Below are 11,978 nucleotides of genomic sequence, written 5' to 3' on the forward strand. Positions count from 1 at the left end.
CAATTTTCGAACTATTAGACAATCAGAGTGATGTTTCAGGGCCTAAGAAATTAACACAAAGTAGAGATTTTAATTCTTGGCCTCTTAATAAAACTAGCCACAATTTCTGTTAGAGAAATTAGTATCTAGGCTGTGTGTTTGCCTCTTCCAGTCATTGTGCAGAGTAAAAGTCCTTTAAAAGTTATTACGTAAAGTCCTGGGTTTGTTTGGTGACCACAGAGCATTTTAGAGCTATGTGTGAGTGGGGACAGCTGCATGATCATCTTGAAAGCTCCAGACAAGGGCATAGAGGAGAGGCACAGGGCTTTGTGTGCGGAAGTCAGTGGCTTGGCCCTAGGGCACAGGACTTGGGGGAAATGGGTAGATACAAATATGCAGGTTAGTGCTTTTTGGGGGCCTTTATTGGTAAAGGGACCACAGAGAGGCTTCTGGCAGGATGGCTGCTTTTGTCTTGCATCCCATCAACTAAGCCAAGCAGCCTCAAGGTGTAAGGAAAGGAGTAAGGGTGATGGAATCAGAGTGTCAAGGACAGCTTCTTCTCAGCCATGTGAGCTGAAGTATGTTTCTTAACCTCTTTGGGCCTTGGCTTAGTCGTAAATGTAATATTAATTAATATTTCTTGAGCCCTTACCATGTGTAAGGGCATTATATAAATTCCTTAAACGTGAATTACTTTTCACAATAACCCTAAAACCAGTGAAGCATATATATGTATATATATATATATAGAGAGAGAGAGACTTACTTCAAGGAAATGACTCATGCAATTGTAGAGGCTGGCAAGTCCCAGATCTGTGGGTCATACATCAGGCTGGGACTTCTTACTCACGTGGCTGCAGAGGCTGACAAACCGAATATCTGCAGGTCAGATGGCAGGCTGCTGGCTCACGTCCCAAGAACCAGAGGTCAGAGGATGACGAGTCAGATGCAGGAGCCAGAGAGTACAAGCTTTGCCAGAACTTTTATATATATATTGGATGCAGGTCACACCCCCAAGGAAACACTCCTTTCAACAGATTTGTGCTCACATCAGATCACAAAATGGAGGATGATTACATAATATCTGCCAAACCAATGAGAATCATGGCCTAGCCAGGTTGACACCTAACTTTAAGCATCACATCCTGTTTGGTAGGTACTACTGTCCCCATTTTGCACATGGGGAAACTGAGGTAGGGAAAGGTTGAATAACTTGCCCACACTTGCACAGGTAGTAAGGGGTAAAGTCAGGTTAAATTTGTTCATCTTTTCTAGCTCATTATCTGTCATGTAATAAGTAGGTGCTCAATAAAAGTAGTGACTACCCCTCTCCTCCCTCCTTTTTCCTTTTAGCTGTCTGGGGCAAGGTCTCATCTGACTCTCAAATGTAGCATGTATTTTTTGTTTTAGTTTTTATAGTTTATTAATCCTCTAGTAAAAAATCCACACAATCATCACAGATCAAGTCACTGCAGAATCTTTATTCCTTCTTTTTGCCTGCACCAGCATTGGCCTTTGCAGTCCCCCTGACTTTCTTCATTCTGTTCTTGCACTCCTTGTGCTGTTTTCTTGAGGTCTTTTTCTCTTCATACAGGCCATGTCTTACAAGTCTGTGTTTGGGTTCATTTTTCTTGCATAATCCAAGGAATCGTAAGTCATGCCAAAGCCAGTAGTCTTTCCACCACCAAAATGGGTTCTGAATCCAAACACAAAGATGACAGCTGGTATGGTCTTGTACATTTTGGCTAGTTTTTCCCAGATTTCTGTCTTAGGTACTGTTGCCTTCCCATGGTGAAGGACATCAATGACCATTTGTTTCCGCTGGAGTAGTTGGTTGGTCATGAACTTCCTGGTCTGGATAGTTACTGTTTCATTCATGATGGTGGCAGATCCTCAGGTAGCCAGTGAGGGAAAAACCTGGAGCACGTATTTTAATGGGACAGCTTATGTCCCATTGACTGCATGGAGCTTTTCCCACTATCCCAGCCTTTATGGCACCAAGCTGGAGAGTATGATGTCATCTTGTAAACCAAAAAATGAAGCCTATTGCTGTCGAGTTGATTCTGACTCATGGAGACCCTGTATGTTTCGGAGTAGAACTGTGCTTTGTAGGGTTTTCAGTGACTGTAATCTTATGGAAATAGATCACCAGGCCTCTCTTCTGCAGTACCTCTGGGTGGATTCGAATCACCAACCTCTCTGTTAGTAGCCTAGTGCAAACCATTTGCATCATCTTTAAAGCAAGCCCAGAATTAAAACGAATGATGGCATAGTTTGGTATTCCTCCCAGCACACCATCATACCCCAAAAGGAAATCCTCTACCCCAGTAATAATAATAAGTGAAAGATTTTCATGTGTATTTAAATGCTTTTGACAATTTTTTATCTTAAAAAATTATTTAGTTTTTCCCTTTGGTCTTCATGGTATCAAAAATAGGGACCTCCTCACTCCTTCCCTTGGGGTAAATAACCACTAAGCGAAAAGGTGTGGAAAATACACAGTGGCTGTCACGAAGATTTTCAGTACTGACAAACCTCTTCAATGATTCTGTTTTCCTACTCTTGTTTCCTCCTGCTGGGGATTTGGTTCCAAACTGACCCTGTGACAAGTGCCATTTTCCAGAGGCAGAGTTTAGCAGTGGAAAAAACAATGGTCCTAGGGAATAATGAGACCTGGATTTTAGTGTGTTCCCTTAAAGTAGGGGCAGGGTGACCCTGGCAAATAGTTGACCCTTTCTGGGATTCTGATTTTCTCAGTTGCAAAAGGAGGAGCTGGAGTTTGTCCTGCCGTTCTCAGCCGGAGTTTCTAGCACCTCGAGAGCCTTCAAGGCAGTGATCCACTTTAATACTTCTAAACTAATAATGCAGTTAAGTGGTAGATAATAACTTTCAAAACATGGAATCCACAGAGGAAAGAAAAAATTAAAAGGATCTTTGGTGGTGGAAAGCTGAGGAACAAGAATCTGTTCTTATTCATTTTTCATACAGCACCCTGCACGTGATCAGTGGGCAAATAATTCCTATCTCTGAACCTCAGTTTTCTCATCTGTAAAACGGGGATAATATAGAATCTGTCTCAGAGGGCTCAGAGAGTTGCTGTGAGGATCAAATGAGGTAATGCACATAAAGCACTTAGTCAGTGACACTCAATAAATTGTGGCGGTGTTCCTGTTTCTTCAGTATGGGTTCAAAATTATCCAAGGAGGTTATTCCAGATTAAATTGTTATTGTTGTTAAGTACTATTGAATTGGTTCCGACTCAGCAATCCTATCTATGTACAACAGAACGAAACACTGCCTGGTCCTGCGCCATTCTCAGAATCGTTGCTGTGTCTGAGCCCATTGTTACAGCCTCTGTGTCAGTCCATCTCGTTGAGGGTCTTCCTCTTTTTTATTGACCGTCTGCTTTACCAAGCATGATGTCCTTTTCCAGGGACTGATCCCTCCTGATAACATGTCCGAAGTACATGAGACAAAGTCTTGCCATCTTTGCTTCTAAGGAGCCTTCTGTCTCTACTTCTTCCAGGACAGATCTGTTTGTTCTTTTGGCAGCAGATTAAATTAACTCAGTAGATTATGTCATAAATGTCTTTAATTCAGGGGTGGATCTGGGGTTCTTCAGGTTTTGGCGAACCCAAGAATGGACCAGTTAATTCCTGCTTTCTTGGGAACTACAAACCAAGTGTGCCTTGTGGGAACCCTTCAGCTGAATATGCTGTCGCCTGGAGAGATCTGAGCCCTGCCTGAAGTAGGTGAGCGGGGAGAGCAGAAGAGAAGGTTGAGGGAAACATGGAGACCGAAGTCCCTGGTCCAGAGAGCGGCACTCCTAGTGTGTGTTGTTTACAGCATATGCATTCTCAATGATAATAAAACCTATTGTCATCGAGTTGATTCTGACTCATAGTGACCCTACAGGACAGAGTAGAACTGCCCCATAGGGTTTCCAAGGCTGTAATTTTTATGGAAGCTGACTGCCACATCTTTCTCCCGTGGAACGGCTAGTGGGTTCAAACTGCCGACCTTCAGTTAGCAGCAGAGCGCTTAATCGCTGCACCACTGGGGCTCCTCCTCAATGATAATAACTATCATTTATCCAGTCTTTAGGAGCCCTTGTTTGAACCCACCAGTTGCTCTGTGGGAGAAAAGACCTAGTGATCTGCTCCTGTAAAGATTACGGCCTAGGAAACCTTATGGGACAGTTCTACTCTGTCCTGCAGGGTTGCTATGAGTCACAATCAAATCAAAGCACACAACAACAACATCCAGTGTTTACTATGTGCCAGGCCCTGTGCTAAGTATTTCACATACACTATGGATTTTAATTCTGTCAGCCATTCTATGAGCACTTCTATCTGTGAGGAAATTTAGACTCAGAGAACTTAAGTAGCAAGTTGCTCAAAATCACCATGCCAGAAAGGATTCAAATCTAGACTTGCTGTTCCAAAGTCCAAGGCCTGAAGCTTCACTGATTTTCCTGAGGCTTCATATTCAGATATGGAGAACTCAGGCAATGGGCCTGTATTAGTTTTCTACGGCTGCTGTAACAAAGCACAGGCAGTCCCCCGATTACAAACCAGTTCCGTTCCTAACTCTGTCATTAAGTCGAATTTGTACATTAGGTGTGGTTAGATCTAACATCAGTCAAATATTTGTCTTAATATATAGTATATAGTGTGCCTTTCTATGCATAAAAAGATTAAAGAAACACTTCCAGATACACTGAAACATTTTTAACGTAATAATACAGTAATAATAATAATAATGTTTTAATGCAGGTCGCAAAGTAGCGCCCGTTTGTTATTACAAACCATTGTATGTACTTCGACTTTTAATATGATAGGCTTTACCGGGATTGGTTCTTAACTACGGGTTGTGCATAAATTGGACGTTCATAACCCAGGGACTGCCTGTACCACAAATTGGTTTACCACAACAGAAATTTATTTTCTCAAAGTTGTATAGGTTAGATGTTGGAAATCAGTGTGCTGTCAATGTTGATTCCTTCTGAGACCTCTGAGGGAGAATCTGTTCCTAGCTTCTGCGGACGACCATCGATCCTTGGCGTTCCTTGGCTTTAGATGTATCACTCCATTCTCTGCCTCTGTCTTCACATGACCACCTTTCCTCTGTGTCTCTCTTTGTGTCTCTTCTCTTTTTGTAAGGACATCACTCATATTGGATTAGGGCCCTGTCTTAGTCATCTAGTGCTGCTATAACAGAAATACCACAAGTGGATGGTTTTAACAAAGAGATGTTTATTTCCTTACAGTAAAGTAGGCTAAAAGTCCAAATTCAGGGCATCAGCTCCAGGGGAAGGCTTTCTTCCTCTGTCGGCCTTCTTCTCTTCAGTGTTCCCCCAGACTAGGAGCTTCTCTGCGCAGGGACCCCAGGTCCAAAAGACGCGCTCTGCTCCTGGCACTGCTTTCTTGGTGGTACCAGGCCCCCTGTCTCACTGCTCACTTTTGTCTTTTATATCTCAAGAGTTTGCCTCAGGACACAATCCAGTCTTGTAAACTGAGTCCTGCCTCACTAACACAACTGCCACCCATCCTCCCTCATTAACATCATAGAGGCAGGATTTACCAAACTTGGGAAAAATCACACAATACCGGGAATCATGGCCCAGCCAAACTGATACACAGATTCTTGGAGGGACACAATTCAATCCACGACAGGCCCATTCTACTCTAGGATGACCTCATGTTAATATAACTGATTATATCTGCAAAGACTGTTATTTCCAAATAAGATCACATTCACAGGTAGCAGGGGTTAGGACTTGAACATATCTGTTTAGGGGACATAATTCAACCCATAACAGAGCCCAATGGGAGTTTGATGAACCTGTCTTTTGATGTGGGGATCTTGGATCTGCAGACAGTCTATGTTCATTTTCTTTAAGGTAAACACATTATTCAAGTAGCAGGAATGTGGGTATTGCTTGGCAAAGTCCCAGAGTTTACAGTGAAAAGTGGGTCAATACATTTTTTTTTTCCTCATGAAGTGGGACTTTAGTGTGCCAAACTTTTGACTATCAGCTGCAGGGCTATGTTTATGGTACTATACCCCAACAAGGTGTTACTGATTAAAGTCAAGAATGACGCCACTGCTGTTGATTTTAAGAGGTATTTGTAAATCTATCAAGGGAGTCAGATTGCACATACTACCTGAAAACAGAATAATTGCAGAGCTGCAATTTTGAGAGGAGAAGGTGTAGATTAGAAAATACTGCATTTTAGGTCACCAGAGTCTTACCAAAAAGAGAGAGAAAGAGAGAGAGAGAGAGAACATCAGCAACCTAAATGCTGCTAGAGTCAAAAGGCAAGGGAGTTAGACTGTGGCAAGCTAACAGAATTAACAGATTCAAGAGGGAAATAATGTGGAATAGATATTTGTGTTCGTTTGTCTTTTTTTTTTTTTTTTTTTTTTACAAATTTCTTTGGTTTGAGGAAAGAAAGGAAACATTTATCGGGTTCTGGATTAAAAAAAATTAATATTTAGCAAACGTAACCTATAGAGGATGTAACTGCTTTCCATTGCAAACCAATGGTTTCTGTATCAGTTAGCTATTGCTGCATAACAAACCACCTGAAAACTCAGTTGCAGAAAAAAAAAAGCATTCATTATTTTTTACGAGTCCGCAGGTCATCTGGGTGATTTTTCTCATTTCAGTAGGGTTCACTCTGCATCTGTGGTCTGTTATATATCTGGTGGACAGCTTTGTTGTTCTTTGCTCTTACATATGGTTGGAGTCAGCTGGTAGCAAGCTGATATACAGTGGCATAGAAAAGACAACTGGGCTTTTCTCCAAATGCTCTCTCATCCTCTGGCCAGCTGGCCTGGTCTTATTCACGTAGCAGTGTCAGGCTATCAAGAGAACAACTGGACAAGAACAGGGCTTCTTGAGACCTGGCCTTGGAACTGACCCAACCTCACTTCTGCTGCATTCTATTGGCCAAAACAAGTCATAAGGCAAGCCCAGCTTCAAGGGGTGGAGAACTAAACTTCTTCTCTTGACAGGTGGATCTTCAATGTCACGTTGTAAAGGTGTGGATTAAGGGAGGGACAATTTTTGCCACCAGTTTGCAACAATCTACTTAGTATAAATAGAACAGAAGATCATGTATTTCCCTGGAGTGACTTCTGTTCTGAAGAAAGGGGGAGAAAGGATGTCAAGTGTGTCTTTGCATCTTAAGTCTCTTTCATTACAGATAGAGTCCAAGACAATATTTAGAGGCAGTAAAACTGAAATGTGGTTCAATTTGTTTTGATATGCTCAGGTGTCATATTGAGACTATTTCGGGAACTTGGGCTTTTTAAATTCACTTGGGTTCTCATGTTCAAAACAAGCCACAAGCTAAGAATGTCAGTTATCTGTTATCTCAAAGTTCTGCAAAGTGTTACATGGTTTGTGTGGTAACCAAAGCTGTAAACATTTCCACCAGCCTTTCCAAGGGAGAGCAATGAAACTTAATTTCTAAAAGTAACCATGAAACGAAAAGCATGTATATACAGTATATAAAATAAATGTAAATTACAGGGTATCTGAGGTATAAAGATGTAATCAGTGATAACAAAAACATAAACAAGGGCATGGGGAGGGGGACGGCTGGCATATGTATAGAGGTTTTGTGTGTTAATGATGTTATGTTGGTATCATATAAACCAGGGTATTATATAAATGTAAGATGATAAATGTAATCTTCATGGTAACCACGGAGAAAATACATAAAAAAATTATACACAGATATAAAGAAGGGAAACAAAATGGTTCAGCACAAAAGTAATCAAGGTTTCAGCTTTCTGAGTCATGAAAAGGCTTGATGAGGGCTGGATAGTATTATCTAAAAGGTGGAAGGTTTTTACGTAGGAGGTAAGATGATGATATGTGGATCTTCAAGTAACTTCATTGAGATGGTTTGTCAAATTTCTTTCTATTTGCAAGTAACACTAGTGTTCCATATTTAGTAGTAATAATTCATTTTTCTTCTGAACTAAATTTTCTGATGTAAAAAACGAATCAGTTAAAATGTAAACAAATAATAGAGGTGATATATAGCTAAAAATCGTGAAGGTCCTGCATAAATGACTGAACTTTGAGAAGCACTGAACTAAACTATCTCTAAGTTTCCTTCTGGTTCCCAAATGCTGTAGTTTTACTTTCATCCTCTACTTTTCCCCAACATATGAACTTTCTTTTTAAAAACATATTTGTCTATTTACCCCATTCAAAGAATTCTAGTATCTTGGATTGAGAAGAGATTGTATCAATAAATCTATCATGAGCAAGGAACATGCTATAACCTATACAGTGGGAATTCACAGATGATTAAGACCTGGACCTTGTCTTTTAGGAATTCACAATATTTTTATGGTAGAGACTATAATGACATAGTAATATGATTTTTATCTAGTTTTTGTGTGCTAAATTACAAAGAGTTTATACACAGTAAAAAGGAAGTCTTTCTTCTCTCTAGATCCTCCCAGTGCCCTGCTAGGCAACCACTCTTAATTTTTTTTGGTATCCTTGTAGAAATATTTCTTGGTAATAATAACAAAAAGTTGCTATGGAGTCGATTCCTACTCATGGTGACCCCACAGGTGTTAGAGTAGAAATTGCTCCACAAGGTTTTCAGTGGCTGATTGTTTGGAAGTAGATCACCCAGCGTTTCTTCCAAGGAGCCCTTCAGTGGACTTGAACCTCCAACCTTTGTTAGCAGCTGATCACGTTAACTGTTTGCACACCCAGGGACACTTGAATTTTTAAAATTAGTGTGTGTTTTGGAGGTCTGTGGAGCTTTGTAACTCTCATACAGTACATTTTCAACATGAGCACTTGAAAATAAAAAGGACATATGCCATGCACCCCCGGACTTTCCAAGGGAAGTGGATTACATGAGAGTTGGTTCATCCATCCACCTAGCCAACCACTTAACAAACCTTATTGTATTCTTGTGTGTATACTGCACTGTACTCAGTCCTATGATACAAAAATGTATAAGACATGCTCCATACTTACAAAAAAATTGGTAGATTAATTGACAGAAGAAAAATATTCAAACAGCTGCTCTGCATCTGTTAGAACAGGGATGTGTAGCTGGAGGATCAAGAGTGGGCAGTGTCTAACTCTGCCTGGGCGAATTGAAAGGAAAAGCAACATTTAAGTCAGGTCCTGAGAGGTGAGGAGGCAGGTAACAGGTAAAGAAAAGGAAGAAAGGCATTCCTGGTAAATGGAGCCACAAAAGCTTGGAGAGGAAACACCCTCATTCAAAGTAAGAAAACGGAGGCCTGAAGGAGGAAAGTATCATATCTAATAAGAAGCAGATCTAGGCTCCACCCTAGGCCTCCTGTCTCAAAATTTATTTTTCTTTCCACTATACAAGCTGCCTTTATTTTTCTAAATCAACAAACCCAAACAAAAATCCAAAAATCAACTACATGCAAAGAAACAGTTTATTAGGAAATGTTACAAAATGAGTATTTCCCACCATTTACAATTAAGCACTTCAAACGCTTGGTGACAGGAATGGAGATTATAATGATCATCCATCAGAGTAACATGCCTCTCAGTATTTGGGGGAATTGCTTCATCAATATTTTGTCGACTCATACTACAAACAGAAATGACTGTCCAGTTGAAATCTGTAATCCCACTGTGTATGTTTTGACTTTGAAACAAATATTACCTTATAAACACATACCTGTGTATCCACATTAGATTAAAGAGAGGTTTTCCAATCAGAGATCACATATTTATCCCTGCAAGAATATCTGAAGATAAATAGTTAATTAAAAACAAATATATTCATAAGCATATGTATACACTCACATATATAGCCTGTGTAACATTCTGGTTATTCTATTAGTATAATGGTTCTCAAATTCTTTGGTCTCAGGACACCTTTGCATTCTTAAAAATTATTAAGGACACTGAAAAGCTCTCGTTGATGTGTGTTTGATTTATGTCTATCAATATTTATATTAGAAATTTAAAAATTATTTATTAATTCATTAAAAATAATGTAAATACATTACATGTTAACAAAAACACGTATTTTACTTAGAATAGCTATATTTTACAAAACAAAAAGAAGTTAGTGAAAGCAGCTAGTTCAGCTTGCAGCTGAAATAATTGCACAAGTGCCTTTCCTTCTGGGCCATTCTTCAGCATGTAGCTGCCGTGCTTTGTGTGTCCTTCCCATGTTATCACGCAGGGTATTGAAAAGGTGTGTGTTCTCAAACTTTGAGGTTTAACTAAATTAATTTTATTTTACTGTTTTATCAAAGAATTTTTAAGTGAAACTGGTGATTTTTGCACTGTGAGTGGTGGTGGTGAGTACAATGCCTGCTAGTACAGTTTGGTGCCACAGCCTTGATTCTTGCTGAGGCTCCAGTAGTTTTACCCACGACTGCTTCTGTACCATCAGTGCACATGTCAACACCATGAAAAAGGCAAATGTCTTCGTATTACTAGGATAATAGATTTGACTTCATGGATCTGCTGAAAGTGTCTCGGGGATGCCCAGGGGTCTGAGGAGCACAAAGGAAGGACTCTATGTCCTCACAGTGAAGTAAATGACTTGGGAATTATACACACAATACACACACTCTGGGCTTTTCAAATATTAGACTTCTTTCTTAAAAGACTAATCTTTACGGTGGAAATAAAAAATAGGACCTTGTTTTAATCAAATTTGGAATCCTTCTCCCTGATATACTCCTTCCTCAGGACCTTTGCTTTATAACCTTTGCTCAGAATGCTTCTTTTCTAAATATATGAGTAATTCTCTCCCTCACTTCTGTTAGGGCCTTACTTAGCTATCACCTCAGGGACCCTCCTTTGCCACCTTATCTAAAATATCACTCCTCCCCCAACATACTGAATCACTAACACACGCGCGCGCGCAGTCTCTATTATCCTTCCCTGTTATACTTATCACTCAGCATCTATCACTACTTCATATATATATAAAAAACAAACCAGTTGCCATATTTCATATATTACACACTCCGTTTATATTCATTTTCCCATTAGAATGTAAATTAGAAAAAACAGGCATTTTTGTCTGTTTTGTTAATAGCCCTAGAATAGTGCCTGACACGTTGATGTCTGAATAGTGTCTGAAACATTAATCAAATATTGTTGAATATTGTTGTTGTTAGTTGTCAGGGAGTTGATCCGACTCACGGTAAACCCATGTGTGCAGAGTAGAGCTGCTCCATAAGGTTTTCAAGGCTATGACCTTTTGGAAGCAGATTGCCAGCCTTTACTTCCGAGGTGTCTCTGGGTGGATTTGAACCAACAAGCTTTCGGTTAATAGTTCAACACTTAACCATTTGAACAACCCAGGGACTCCAGTAGCAGGGCTAAAATTTTGATGGAGCCATTTGTCATCTCTTAACTAAATGGCAGATCACAAACAATCCCAACATGTATTCCATAAAATGCACAGTGGGAAAAGGGTTTTATGATCAAATAAATTTGGGAAAATTTCTCTCTCCTTCTCTTACACACAAACACACAGATTTAAACATCATTAAACTCAATGTTTTCCACTCTTTTTACTAGTATTCTTGGAACACCCTTTGGGAAATGCTTTCCTATATGCAGCATTAGTGGCTCACATTTCAGCATGGTTGTGAGGGTTAATTGGGATAAAAGCTGTGGGTTTGGGTAGTATACTCTGGGGAACTACAGGGAGTCCCCAAATTATGGATGAATTCCATTCCTAAATTTGTCTTTAAAGTGAATTTGTATGTAAGTTGGAACAGTTAGGTATGGTTCGTATCTAAGTCAGTTATTCAAATGTTTGTCTTAGTATGTAGTATATAGTGTACCTTTCTATGCATAAAAAAAATTAAAGAAATACTTCTAGATACACTAAAACATCTTTAACATAATAATAACAGTAATAATAATGATGATGTTTTGATGCATTGAAAGTAGCACCCGTTTGTTGCTACGAACCATTGTATGTACCTCAAATTTTTAATATAAT

General features: G+C 39.6%; 1 protein-coding gene and 1 pseudogene across 1 annotated transcript in view; one reads left to right on the forward strand and one right to left on the reverse strand.

Moving 5' to 3' along the window:
- PRUNE2 (prune homolog 2 with BCH domain) overlaps window positions 1-11,978 on the forward strand; it is a 305,962-nt gene that overhangs the window by 20,659 nt on the left and 273,325 nt on the right. The window lies entirely within an intron of this gene.
- On the reverse strand, window positions 1,139-2,115 carry LOC101348375 (40S ribosomal protein S24 pseudogene; annotated as a pseudogene).

This window comes from Trichechus manatus, unplaced genomic scaffold, assembly GCF_000243295.1.
Source record: "Trichechus manatus latirostris isolate Lorelei unplaced genomic scaffold, TriManLat1.0 scaffold00107, whole genome shotgun sequence".
In the NCBI taxonomy this organism is placed as follows: domain Eukaryota; kingdom Metazoa; phylum Chordata; class Mammalia; order Sirenia; family Trichechidae; genus Trichechus; species Trichechus manatus.